The sequence below is a fragment of the Cygnus olor genome, chromosome 2 (assembly GCF_009769625.2).
Source record: "Cygnus olor isolate bCygOlo1 chromosome 2, bCygOlo1.pri.v2, whole genome shotgun sequence".
Lineage (NCBI taxonomy): Eukaryota > Metazoa > Chordata > Aves > Anseriformes > Anatidae > Cygnus > Cygnus olor.
Window position 1 is genome coordinate 110,512,383 of NC_049170.1, and position 14,327 is coordinate 110,526,709.

General features: G+C 41.3%; 1 long non-coding RNA gene across 1 annotated transcript; it reads left to right on the forward strand.

Annotated features, from left to right (window-relative positions):
• The first annotated feature begins 221 nt into the window (after positions 1-221).
• On the forward strand, positions 222-13,659 carry LOC121066544. Its single transcript, XR_005817818.1, has 3 exons — positions 222-329; positions 1,801-1,967; positions 13,502-13,659. It is a non-coding gene; the product is annotated as an uncharacterized LOC121066544 (long non-coding RNA).
• The last annotated feature ends 668 nt before the right edge of the window (positions 13,660-14,327 follow it).

A 14,327-nucleotide genomic window follows, 5' to 3' on the forward strand; every position in this document is an offset into this window, starting at 1 on the left:
ATTTTTTTCCATGTTGTTTAATAAAAAAAAAAAAAGTACTTGGCTAAATTTTTTTTGAAAGTTCTCATGTGTTTCCTTTCTTAGGATGGAATACATTTGTTTGTTCTTTCCATCTGGCTCAGAGATGAAAAAAAAAAAAAAAAAAAACATTCTTTGATTTATTTTTCAAAATAAACTCTGTGTAGTGCTCCAAAATTTGTGTAGAGATTTTTTTTTTCTTTTTTAATACCAGAACAATAAAAGCAAATCACTAGGCAAATAATGCTCTTTCTGGAGAATATGTTGCATGTGGATAGGATTTTCTTATCCAAAGGGCTTCCCAGAGGCATGTAAGTATTGCCACCCTCCTTTTGTGACTGAGGGAAGAGGGAGATTTTCAAGCATATGATTCATTTTGATATCTTGGTTTGGGGAGTCTGTTTCCATATGCTGGGGAGGTGATTTTTAGGGGCAATTTTCTGCAACGAAACCAATATTGGCACAGAGCACATTAATTTTCACACACCTCAATTTGAGAGGAAGAGGTTCAATGCTAAATTAATCAGAGAGGCACCTCTCCCACATCACCATGCATACGGGAGGCTGCCGTTTCTGCTCTTGTTTTGGAGAGCAGACCTCAGTGTGATCTCAGCAGAGCAGCATCAGCCCAGCAGAGAGCAATGCCTTGCGGGGATAAGATGGCTCTAAATTACCGAGAGACCCCTTGATCACAGGAAAGCAGGTTAAAGGACTGCTGAGACTATTGACTCCTCTGCAGACCAACATCAATAACTCATCCAGAAAATGTGACAAGTTCTATTCTAAAAATAATTAGGGGGTGGGGGTTTTCTTTGCCCCTTTAATGCTTTTGGCTGCTCTTCAAAAACTTTATTAGGAACCTTCTTTTAATAACCAGCGTGAATGCAATTATGTCCAGTTTAGACACATTTGTTCTTGTTCCAGCGCTGTCCCTTAGCTTAAATAGCTTCTCTCCTGAGACTACCGTGCAATTGTAGTGGTCAGTCTGGAGCCATTCATCTTGGGACTCAGCGAAGGGTGGTTGGGAACAAACACGTCCTCCTGACCAACCCGGGAGCCCTGATGACAGAGCCTGGCGCTGATTCCACCACCCAGCCCCACGAGGGATTATCTGAGGACATGTCATGCTTCTCGCTGAGTGGTGGAAGTTTTCATATTCTTGTCTTGTTGGTACTGCTAGAGGATAGAGAGCAGCAAAATGGGTGTAGGGGATGGTCTCCTGCTGAACTGGGGTAGGTTAGAAGTACTTGTGCTTTGGTTTTTGTTTTTTTTAACAAGATAATGCCACATTTTATAAAGCGTTTGAAACATTAGTCTGTCAGTCTGAGCTCCAGAGCACTTACTCTGGTTATACACCAGAGCAGAATTTAGGTTTAGGTCATACTTTGGCCCTTGATCTTCAAGGGATTAAAATCTCCAGTTCAGAGTTTAACATGGTTCTCCTGGTTAGCTTCCCTGATCTATCTGTCTTGCTGAGGCACAAATCTGAGGTTCAGACATCTGCGTGCTGCCAGGCAGCGAGAGTTGCTTCCAAACGCCCTGCATTTGCAGTCATGCTCTTGCCAGCCTTGCCAGAGGTCCTACTGGTGGAAGCTGCACATCTGAAATGTGACTTTGGAAGAAGTTTGTTTGGGAATCCCTCTCATTCAGAAGTCTGGGCATATTGCAGATGACATTTCCTTAATTCCAGCTCTATTATCCACATTCATATAAAACAGATGATGAATTATTGTTCTGAATAGTAACAATGTCCTTTTTTTTTTTTTCATGTCAAAATAAAAGCCTGGAGGTGGAAATTGGACAAAACATCTTTGGCATTGCGGTGTCCCACTGTAGCAAGCAAATAACGTTCCTGGATTAATGCCTGTGAGAACAGCATGAACAGCAGAGAACATTTGAACAGCAGACAGCTTAGTGCTATCTGCTCATGGAAGCAAACTTAACTCCAGGTACAGCCTTATTGCAAAAATAAAACTGCCAGAGATGAGGGAAAAAAGTTAAAGAGAGATGAGTTGAAGACAGAAAGGAAACAGAGAAAAACAGAAAGAGACAGACAGAAAAGAGAAATAGCTGGAGAATGACTGAGGAGTAAAACAAACCCTAATGTTCTCATAGTGGTTTCTAGTAAGATCAACCACAGAGGAGCTCTCTTCTCAGAAACAATATAACCGGGCATTGTCATGGTTCTCATAATTCCCATTCTCGGCTGGGAAAAGAAAACACCCTTGCCTTGCGAGAGAAGCATGTCATTCAGTTGGTGCCCGGAGTCAAGCACTACTTTCCCAGCACAAAAAAAAATTCCTGTTGGCTCCAAGTCCCCAGGGGGCTGGGTTGGGACTTTTGTTTTGGTGGTTGGTTGTTTTTTCCCTACACGTCCTTTTTCCTCCTACACAAGTTTTGAAACGCAGACTATTTTCTAGTTTTCCAGCTGTATTAGAAGTACTAGAGCTAGACTTTGGAAGAAAGATTAAAGCAAGAATATACAGCAGGTCTCCAAGCAACAAAACAATGTGTGCAGTGGGAAATAGGTCCGCAATGGTATTTGGACTCATAACTCCTATTTTAGTGCTAAACTCTCATTGGTATCTGCATTTGAACAGGTGCACTTAATGAACAGTCAAACATGCATCTTTAATAATAGTAATAAACAGCAGTATAAATGCACAGATGTTGAAAAAGAGGAATTATTGAAACATAAGGAAGGTAGTTTGGCTTTGAAAAACAGATAGATGATTGTTGAATGGAAAATCAGGGACGGTTTAACTTGAAATATCCGAAAGCTTTTCTTGGGTAAGGATTTTAAGTGTGTCATTTTTAAATGAGCGCCCACCAGCTTTTCCCAATTTTTAATTTTAAGGGGCAAAACTTGGAGCCCTCAGGGGAGTCTCAGCAGTCACCAGCTGGTGATTTCAAGCAAAAAGCTAATGCCAAAGGCAGATGAGACCTGTGTATTGCATTTTATCTAGCTTAGCCATGTCAGGAGCGGAAAGTTGATCAAAAGTCCTGATCAGAGCTGTTGACCAGCTGAAATCAACTCTTTCTTTCCGTGTGCTGTGCAATGTTAAATAAGGGAGAAAACATTTTAAACATAGTTCCACTCAAGTATCACTGGGAGCACTTTATTTATTTTGCAGACATCACCACGAGGTTTCCCAGTCTGCATTTATCTCCTGGCATTTTACATATGAGAGAAGTCTAAAAATAAAATAAAACAAGAAAAAAAAACACAGGCAGAACAGCTGTTGTTCTATCCAGACAATGCTCTGAATGAAAGCCATTATGATGGAGCAGACTCTGCAATTGAAAATCCATTTACATTTTCAAGTCTGATTCCAACTGTAAATCTTAGGTTATATATATGACAGATTAAAAGACTCTGGCCCCACTACACTTCTCCCTGGCAAGAGAAAAACCATCTGCACAGTATCACTCGTGGTTGCTTCAACTCTGTAGGTACACATTTTTAAATGACATGGTGGTATATTTTTTCATTTCCTTTCCCTTCATTTTCACATGCAGCAAAATCATGTGCACTGCATTTTCCTCAGCTCTGTGGTAGTTGGCACTCTGGCTAAGGAGACTGATGTGTGTTTTGATTTGCTTTTTTTCCCTCAATTTGAGGGGCTACTGCACTATTTCCTTTGTAATCACACGAGCCAGGGTGAAAATACTGAATGAACATATGGCTGTGAAACCGGGCAAAAAAAGCCAAGAATATTGCTCACTTTTCAAGCACAGAGAGAGCAAAAAAGAGTGTAGACCGTGTAACAGGCTACACAAACCCATCTGGAGCTGACTCCTGCAACAGACTGACCAGACTCTGGGCTCTGAGCTCCTCGTGCCATGGGTAATGAGTGAGGGATGACACCATGCTCTTCTCCTCAGCAAGAGATGGCACATCCGAGGAGTCACAGTGGTGTAAAACTGGAGGGGGAGAGAAGAATCAGACGCTTTTTCGAACATCTTTTGTTTAAAAGAGAGTGCTGCCTGAGAAAACAAACCCAGAGAGGAAGGGATTTGTTCGGGCACTTACTCATAGGTGCTGACTGCTCAGGGCCATCGTCTCCAGCTGCCAGTTCAGAAGGGCTTGGTCTCATGCCGTGTCACATACCCCAACCTTCTATGAACATCTCAGGTACCTGGGGAAGTTCTGCACCTGTAATTTGGTGACATCAGAGGGTGCCTGGCACACACCACAAATGCCATGGCGCACCACAGGCCACCTCGGCCTGGTTTAGTTTGGTTCATATCATAATGAGATAAAAAGGCACAACACTGCAGCTCTTGAATTTGCTGGAGAAGCAGTCGCTTTTAGGGGTGCTCACGCAGTGACTGGGAGGTTGGCATTGCACTTTGTAGGGCAGAGCCTTGGCTGCCACAGGAAATGAAACTTGCCAAGAACATCTGCTTCGTTGGTCTTTCTCATTGCCATTATGTGTGTTTTTTTTCTACCAAACTACCGTAGAACAATCTTGCATTAAAACATAGACTTTAATTGAACTAACTGTTTTAAAACAGGCTGTAGCATGTCTAAAAGGGGTTTACTGAATGCTATTGCATTCACTGTAGAATTAGGGGCAGGCAACAGAATCAAGAAATATGTTAATATTCATCACCCTTCAGAAAACCAGGCAAAATTCACCTGTTATTTTAAAAACTGTATAGCTTGACAACAGATGATTTACCCAGAAGACATCCACCCCTCCCTACTTCACAGAATCCCCTCAAACACACTCAGTCTGTAGGATCCTTCCTTCATGGGAGTGAGCAAGATTGAGTGCCATCTTGTAATGTTGTCACAGACACTTTCCATGTGTAGCAGTCTGCCACAAAAACAGTTCATTTTCTTCCCAATTCATCTGAATTTTTTACTGAATTAAACAGTAGTTTCCTATAATAATTAAAGCCTGAGCCTGGCAAAGCTATAGGATATACAGGTGCTACCATCAATTTTCTGGATGACATTTGGCAAAGATTTGAAGGCCTGGTGTGTTAAATCACTTAAACTTGCACTTGGCTTTAAACATATCACCAAACCTATTGATCAATGTCTAAATGACTCTTCACCCTGGTTTTGCTGGCTATTCACTACAGATGTTGATGAAATTTGCCAGCCAAAGAAAGGTTTTGTGAGTTCCTGCAGAACACCTGCAAATGACCTTAAGAAAGGTGACTGGGAGATGGACTAGACATAAAAACATCTAGAAAATTCCTCTAGTTCACCAGATATTTATAATCAAATGAATCTTTGCCTCATTTACCAAACAGATAGCAGCTGACTAAAGCAATTGCATCTTTTCCTTAGATAAGTCAGTGAATGAAAAGCCCACCCTAAGCAGGCAGACAGAAGTTATGAGGCTGGATTTAGAAGAAGGGCTATTTGAGGTTGATCCTACTCCTCCTTTTGCAAAAGCAGAATAAATAAACAAACAAACAAATAAATAAATAATAAAAGTTACTCTATCTACAGAGAAAAATTGAGAAAACCATAAACTCTCAATATTGCTATATATGCACTGTAGAATTAAGGCCAGCTCTACCAGCCTGTACCTTCTGCCTATGTGAAGGAGGCACAGGAGCAGTGAGACTACCGCAGCGTTGACTGGCTGCAAATAGCATCCCACTGTTCTGGGAAGGACAATGATCTCTCACCAGCACCTCTTGAGTTCCCTTGTGCCAAAAATGGTCCTTACTCAAAAAGCTGGAATAAAATGTGTGTTCTCTTTGCTCTGCTTCGTATAGCTTTTCTTGCAGTGCCCCTCTCCGTCATTTACTTTTTCCTCATGAGGAAGAGACAAAGATCTTAAAACACATTTAGACGCAGAACTGCAGCAAGAGGTTGGCTCCACTGGCTGCAGCTGAAATAGAAATTCCTCTTCCAGCTCTGGATCTGAACGAAAGGCCCCCTGGGGCTATATTTAGTCAGTTCAGAGTCTAATAGATAGCTGAATAACCTTGGGAACCTTCAGGTGAATGCTTTGAAAATGTTATTAATGTTCCCTTGGGTACCCCAGAAAAGGCATTTGCATGTGAAATTTAAGTTGGCAAGTTATATATAACAAGAAAAGATGTGATTGATAGAAAGCTGTAGCCAGATTTTATTTTTTGCTGTTTGGATATTTTATCTTCGAAGTACAAACTACACTGTTATCACTGCTGCTGTGAAGCACAGGGGCACCTCAGTTTACTAATCACACTTTAAAGAAATTAGACAAACATATTTTCAGCTTTTTTTCAGTGGAATTACTTTGCATGTGTCAGCTTTTTGCTTGTCTTTCTCCATGTAACAAGTTCCCCATTTTCTACTCCCACCTGCCCTTAACTGAGAGAAAAACAACTTGATAACAAGGAAAAATATGCCATAAATTCATTTAAATTTGCAGATAGAGTCAAAGGCCAGTAAAGAAAGTAAACTGCTTGCACTTGTTTTGTGCATCTCCCCCCTCCCCAGTTTTGTACGTTTTAACTTGCCCATCTCCCAGGAGCCAGGGGAACCCTTTCAGGTGCTAGCAACTGCTCCCCTTCAGCTGCTTTCCCCGGTCCAGCAAAGCACAGAATTGTCTAGGAATGTTTTTTTGGACCTACCCGCATGGTTCAGATGGTGCTTAAATGTTTGCTGCTTTGGGAGCTTCAGACTCTTAGCTGGGGGCTTTAACTTTTCAGCTTACTCAGCGTGTTTCCAAGTTAAGCAAAAAACAGTAGACTTCATGTTATTAAGAGTGACCTAGTGAAACCTTGTTTCTGAATAGCTGTTATGAATTTGTTGCTGTTACAGCCCTAAGCACAAGCTCAAATGACTGGTCTAAAATCCAAAACCATAGCTTAGTGGCTCAGTTTATTATGCCACCATACAAACACTCTCATTTTAGTTACTCAGTTGACAAATTCCTCCACAATAAAAAAGCAAGTGGTTGGTAGCTATTCCAAAACAACAGAATGGTTAGAGGATCTAAGTGTCATCATGAAGAAAAATGCAATGAAGCCAATAACAAATGCGAGGAAACTGAAATTCTGAATGATACGATAATGAATACAGAAAGAACCCAAGCTTGTGAGAGAGTCTGGGGAACCTTCTAAGCAAGGAGACAAATCACAACACTCCACGTACTGCAGAGTTAGATACATTCTCATTACCTGCTGTTTACTGTCAGTTTTCCTAAGAAATTCTATGTCTCAAGACCATGACCAAGCCCCAGAAGAAGTGGGTAGATGGATCAGATTTTTTCTTTAGTTTTGTGAGAAGCTGTCTAGAAAAGAGGCAGACGTGATTGCGTCTTGAGCAAGTCCGTTTAGCTGCTATTCCTGGGCTGCAGCCTGAAGGAGGGGTGGATGTGTGCAATGAATTAAATCGTCCTGCCAGTAAACTGGTCTACTCCCATTGCTGGCTAGGAATATGGCACAAAAGGAACTGGGGAGATCAAAAGGAACTTATTTCTGTCATTCACATCCATCCTATCCAATTTATGGCACTCAACAAAGTGCCTAAGAGAGAAGCCTAATTGCCATAAGTTCTCTGCATGGACAATGAGCCACCAGAGTATCACTCATCCCAACTAAAACCTGACTCACCCTTGGTTTTATCAGAAGAGGTGCTCAGGAAGGCTGCGATCTTAACCTAGGCTCCAGATGACAGGGATCTCGGCCTTACTGAAGGAACTGGGCTAGCTACGAGGCGTACATGTAAGTAGAAATTAGTAGGTTTTTTACCCCTTACTTTCTCTCTTCTCGGTCTGTCTGGGGCTGCCATTCGCACAACTTTTGTAGGAGGGATGCGCAAGAGCTTGTCTTCTAGGCTCTTTATCTAAGAGGGACACCAGAGGAAAACAACTTCTTTCCCACTCTGCCCCAGTGATGAGTAGGGAGATCGTTAAAGAGTCTTGGAGCCAAAGAGAGCTCTGCAATCAACCAGCGCCACTTTGCCATTGTGGGTCTTAGCGCTCACTTTGGTCATTTGTCACCACTTAGCCACATTTATCTGCTGGGAGGCAAGAGAAGATTTTCCATAACCGTCCCAGCCATCTGCTCCCTGTGTGTCATGGTCATAGGGACTGTGAGGAACACCATCCCTTGGGAAGGGCTTGGGTTGCATCACCACAGTGGGTTGTGCAATTGCAGTAATACCTGATCTTCTGGGCCTGTATGTCTCCCTACATCTAGAGAAACAGTTCACCCTGGTGGAGATAAGACAACAATGTGTGAATGCACACATTGTGTGTCTGTGATAGAAAGAGTAAACAGCTTTAGGTTTGCTACCATTTTCAGTGCTAAAGGACAGGGGGTTTCTGTGAGCTTTCTCCGGTAATGCGTGACATGTAAGGCTGCCTGGAAAAAGACTCCTGCTGGCAGCAAGCACTTTGAGATAGCTGACAAAAATGTAAATACTGTCCTGGTTCCAAGTTTGTTCAGACACTCTCTGACTGAACAGGCTATGCTTCCAAATGCTTCTCTGTGCTTCAGTAGGTGAACTGTGCTTTAGTAGTTAGAGAGACATTTGCATTAAGACAACGATCAAAACAGGAAATCCTCTCTCCATTTCATGGAGGCCTCTCCATATCGGTGTTGCAGAGATTTTAACATGATTGGATTCTATGAAGCAATACAAGTGACTAATTTCCCTTTCAGTGAATCCACATATGCTCGGCTTTCGTGTACTGAAAGGCAGCCAAAGCAACATTCTTTCAGGCTTTAAGTTGATATAAATAAAGTATGACAGAAAGTCCCGATAGCGAAGTTTATCAACGACACATGCCTTAGAATTTACACACGGACACGGCTGGATTTTCCACTTTGTCTTTAACTGGCTCTTAATGAATGTCACCAGTTGCCACAAGGTGGCAGTTTCCAGCTATGATCAGTCTGAGAGGGTAAAATGAGAGCTCCATGCACAGATGATATAGAACAACGTTTGCACAGCAGCAGGCCAGGGTGAAATGCAGGTCCAGAAAGTGCTAGGTACTTCACAAACTTCATTTTGGGCATTGATACCTTATGGTCTTTGCAGTATTTAAAAAAAAGATACGGTAGAAAGGGATGTCATAGTGAAGTGAGCCAGGAGATGTAACGCACAGTTTGCTAGTTCCCCTTCTGGCCCTCCCTATGGGTTTTTGTACATCTTAATAAAATTGTTAGCTATAGACCTTACCTATTTTAACATATTTAACCAAATCTCATTACAGTTTTTAGCACTATGTGTGTTTTTTTGTTTGTTTGTTTATTTTCCATTCTTTCTTCTCTTCGTTCTTCACTGGGGAAATTAACACGTGAGCAGTCCACAGAGATGATGCAGCATCCAGGCAAGAGTATCCTTTCTCCTAAAATGTGTGTTCTTAAGCAGCTTTTTCCAATCTCAAGACTTTTCCCAGGAAATTTGTCTTGGTTTGGGGAGATTTTTGCATGGATTCCTGCCACAAAGCCTGAGCAGAGCTTTTTCACACTGTATTTCTGTAGCTTGAACTACAAGAGCTGGTTCCTTCTTTTTCTCTTGCTTATGCATGTAGCAGTGAGAGGTTATTCGGACTGGATGAATCTCTGGGTAGGGACCATTTCCTCCTTAACCAGGCTCCCACACAGAGTTACTGGGCTGCCAAAGGACAAATGCTTGCAGCATGGTGGATTTCTTCCATTTCTGGGGAAAGGCAGGCTGATTGTTTGCACTAAGATCAACTGCCTTTAGCTTCTCTTTTATTCCTACAACAGTCTATTCCCTCCTTCCTCATGGGGCCAACCTCTTCCTCCAGATCTTCAAGGCTCTGATTCTGCCTCCTTACATCTTACTAGCTCCCACTCTCTTCCTCAATGTCTTTTTGGGATTCTCACTTTCCTGTCTTCTACCATCTCCACCCCAAGGCTGTTGTGCCAAGCAGCTTTGTTTTCTGACTACAAAGTCATCCTCAAAGGAAAGTTCATTTGCAAAATGTTATGATCAGTATTAGTTGCTTACTTCTGCCATGTTTTGTTTGTTTAGTCTTGGGTTTTTTAATGTTTTTGTTTGAACTAGACTTCAAGTTCTCTGGGGCAGAGCTGCATTTACCTAAATATTGACAAGAACTGTCAAAAAGAGAATGACAAGAGAGAAGGAATGAGTTTCAGTAGTGCAATCCACAGGAACTGGATCTGCAAAAATAGTGTCATTTTTCAGCTGCACAATCACAAAACAACGTGGTATTTCAGAAATTATACCAACAACATGTAAAAGAAGTAACCCCCAGCACACGTGGTACAGAAGCGTAGGCAAGCAGTCTAGAAAACGCTTTTCTGCATTCTTTCATAACAGAGGCTGAAATTATGAGGCACTTATGAATAAAATTAAAAAGGTCCATACCAGAGTATGCTCAAAATGAGACAGATTTTCCAAGGAAATTCTAGCTACAAATGTCAGGCTAGTCCAAGTCCTCTGCTGAACTTACAGTAGTTTTATTAGGTTATAATCCAAAAGATATTACCGACTGAGGGAATGAGCTGCTGATACCATGATTATTGTGAATAGCAGCCAGATGTGTGACACCTTGCTTTTGAAAAAAGCCAGATTTCTGTAGTATTAGTGGCACAGAGATATAAAGTTTAGTAAATTCTTTTGGCAACAAAAATGACACACGTTCTCTGCACTGAAATATAAATATACAGAAACCACTTTCACAAACTGAGACTCAAGCACACAGATGATGATGATAAATAAACCAAATTCAAGGAAGACTATTAAAGATAGCAAACAATACTACTTGAAAACATTTAATGGACATTTATTCTGCAGATTAATAATTATGTAAAGAAATAGGTATGTTAATAATTATTATGATGACAATAAAATGTAGAGAAATAGTTTTAGAAACAGACCAACAAATTGTCAACAAGAATAAATTCCTCTCCGTTTTCCTAGTTTACCATGCAGAATGAGTGACAAACAAGAGTGCCATTCAGCTCTGGTTTGGGGGGCAATTGCAAGTATCTAGCTACCATGAGTTGTCCGGTCATCATCTCTGGTTAGAACAGGACAGTTTATTTGTGTCAGTGTCAATGCAGATGATGGACTCTAATTCGGGCAGAATCTACCCGCAAGCGCCTTTAGCATGCTGCAGGAACATCACTCCGTGCTGTCAGCTTCCACTGACTCCCATTTTTATTCTACTGTAAGGTCAAACCCTGGTCTTGATCATTAAGGCCATTACAGGTCAGACTCACTTCCATTTGTGACCATATTCCACCTACGTACAGAGTGGCAGTATTCTTGGACAACTGTGCTAGTAAGTCCTATGTCTCAGATGAAAGACAAGGGTGAAACACTAAAACAGAAGATTCACGTGTGGAACAGACTTCTAGGTGAGTCCAGATAAATGAAACCTTTCTAGATACCCTGAACAAGTTATTTGAAAAGTGCCATCAAAATATATCGGTGAATTTTTTGTGCTGTAACTAGGATGATAGAATGGGATCACATGGCATATATTCTCCAGCAATTTATTCAGGAAATTGTGTAGAAAAATAGAATTACACGCAGTGGAATATTATCATGAGATTTAGAAATATAAAAGTTGTGTGTATGCTCTGGAAAAAATTATTGCATACTAATAAAATGTAGAAAGATTCTCTGCTAAGCACTTTTTAAAAATGTAACTTAAATTTTCCTGAGGGGCTATTTTTTTGTTTTAATCCTGTTTCTCCCTCATCGGTCTACTAGTTGTATCTCACAGTCGATAACTAAAGTGGCTGGCAGAATGCCACCTAAAAACTAACTACCCAAGGTAATACAGCTTGTGCTCTGTTGTTCATTCATTGTTTTAAAGATGAAAGGCTCTGTCTCTTGCGCAACTTCCCGTGACTGGTTCGGAAATACCAGGTAAGCTACTTGAACTAGGCTAATAAGGGAATGTATCCACCTTTCATGCTGGTCCTTCTGCACTGAATGTTGAGCGTTCTTGTACAGGGAAGAAAAGTGTTGAAAAGAAGAGCTCTTTGAGCACAAGGAAGGGCAACCAAGGAGGGAGAACTAAGCACCGAGCACTACTGCCACCAGAGACAGAGACTTCAGAGGCTTCTGAGTATGTTGTTCTGCAGGAATGTTAGCAGAAGTTAAAATAGAAACCCAATTTGGTCTTGGAAAAGGATTGTATCCAGAAAGATAGCATCTGGTTTAGGTGAAGCTTTTTGTAATTCCAACTACGCAACCTATTGACATAAGGTAATGCGATCTCTGTTCTGTCAATTGCCCTCTGAGCCCAGAGATGTTCTGAGATACTGGTTTTGTTAATTGCTTTCATCCAACTGGACTTTCAGCTGGAAATAGTTTTTAATTCTGGGCTGAAAACTGATTTGGCTTGCACTAGTTTTAAAGAAAGTAGTGTTAACTCTTTTCTTCCCCCCCCTTAGCTTCCTACCTAGCACATACCAGAAGACAGCCTACATGATGGTGTACATTTCTAACATATTGCTAGTCAGTTTAGGACATTGACTCCTCTTCATATTTTAATTTATTACTGTCTCACTACTCCAATGAGTTTCTGATCCCCAAAGCAGAGCAATTTTGTCTGCCAGTCCAGGGTATTGATTGGCATCTGTGCTTAAATGGTGGAAGATGGCTTTAAACCATCAGTTGACAGTGTCTGCACTATGGCAAAGCCAAGTGGCAAGCAGAAATGTCACGATGCTGACTTTGCTGTGGGAACGGTAGTCTCTCTCGGCGGTGCACAACTGCTGGAGCGCAAACATCTTCAATCACAGCAACCAGCTTGCTGGACTCTTTTGTCAATAGCCCAACACAAGTACTAACAGCTCAGCATCAGTGCCCACTCGGCACGAGATCTACAGGAAAGTGACAAACAGCATCCTAAACAGAGGAAAAATTCAGGGCCTGTATCAAGCAAAAAGTGGCTATTAAGTCACAACAGTAATATTTTCTTCCTCTTTATCTGTTCCTACACCAAGAAAAAAAAATATATTCTATGCTATACTCATTAACAAGTTACATTGTACTTCAGGCTGGCAGCCTTCTATGTTCACATATAACATCAGCCTTGGTTTAAGGAATATTTGTGTTTTATACAGACACCATTTACTTTGTCAGTGCCTCCTTAGAACACTTGCAAATGGCTTTCTACTGTTCTTGTAAAAGTATAAATGCTTTTTTTTTTTTTTTTTTATCCTATTCAGAGAGCTCTTTGTTAGTCTTTCACACAGCTCTGGCAGTGGGGGACAACATCAGAATAATCTCAAACAACAGACTCAGTACAGTGCCTTATTCATCTGAAAATATGCTTTAATTTACTAAAATGAGAGATGAGAAATATCAGAAAGACATTGTAGAAAGCCAAGCAAACTTTCTTGCAAGCCTGAATGGGTAATATTCAGTATGTCTCACAGTGTATGCAGGTGACTCATTCAATGATTAATCATGCCTATATTCAACGTTATGAAGCCCTTTCCCCCCATGGTTTTGAAACGAATTGGCACGACCCTGGCATACCCGGCTTTTTTCTTTTTTTTTTTTTAGGCAGTGTCACACAATGGTTTCATTTATAGACGAAGGGCCAAACCTGCAGCTGGCGGAGTGCCACCAGAGCCAGGCGTCCATCCGCACCTCTGTTTTCTGGGTAAACGCTTCCCTCTGCCGGCAGAAAAACGAACGAGCCACACAATAAAACGCTTCCAGATGATCTTTGAGGAGTTTTTAATATTTGCTTTTAGAATAGTAAATGTAATTAATATTAATAAAATGCAAATAATTACTTGCATTTTCCAATAGCAGAAAAATTGGTGTTTTAGTTTTTCCTACCTACACAAAAGGATTGGGCAGCACCTGTGCTTTTCAGACGGGTACCGGACTGTGTGCTTTGGAGACCTGGGAAACTGCACTGAGGCCCTGCTTTCTTTGGGTTGTCTGAATTATTATAATTATAATTATATAATTAGAATGGCTTGGGTTGGAAGGGACCTCAAAGATCACCCAGTTCCAACCCCCCTGCCATAGGCTGGGACACCACCCACCAGATCAGGTTGCTCGAGGCCCCATCCAACCTGGCCTTGAACGCCTCCAGGGATGGGGCATCCACAGCCTCTCTGGGCAGCCTGTGCCAGTGCCTCACCACCCTCAAAGTTCAAAGTAATATCAAAGTTCAGTAACTGTGACACTTTCGTTCTCAGACACTCATGCTTTCTGAGAAACATTTAGAAGATTTGTAAGCCAGTGTGTTCTAATATGTTACTTATATCGGTAATAGAACTTTTCCACATCCATGTCAAGACCTACTGAGCTATATGCTGTATGAATAGTACATTGATTTTCTGGGCATAAAAAAGAATATATGGCTTGTTGTGTT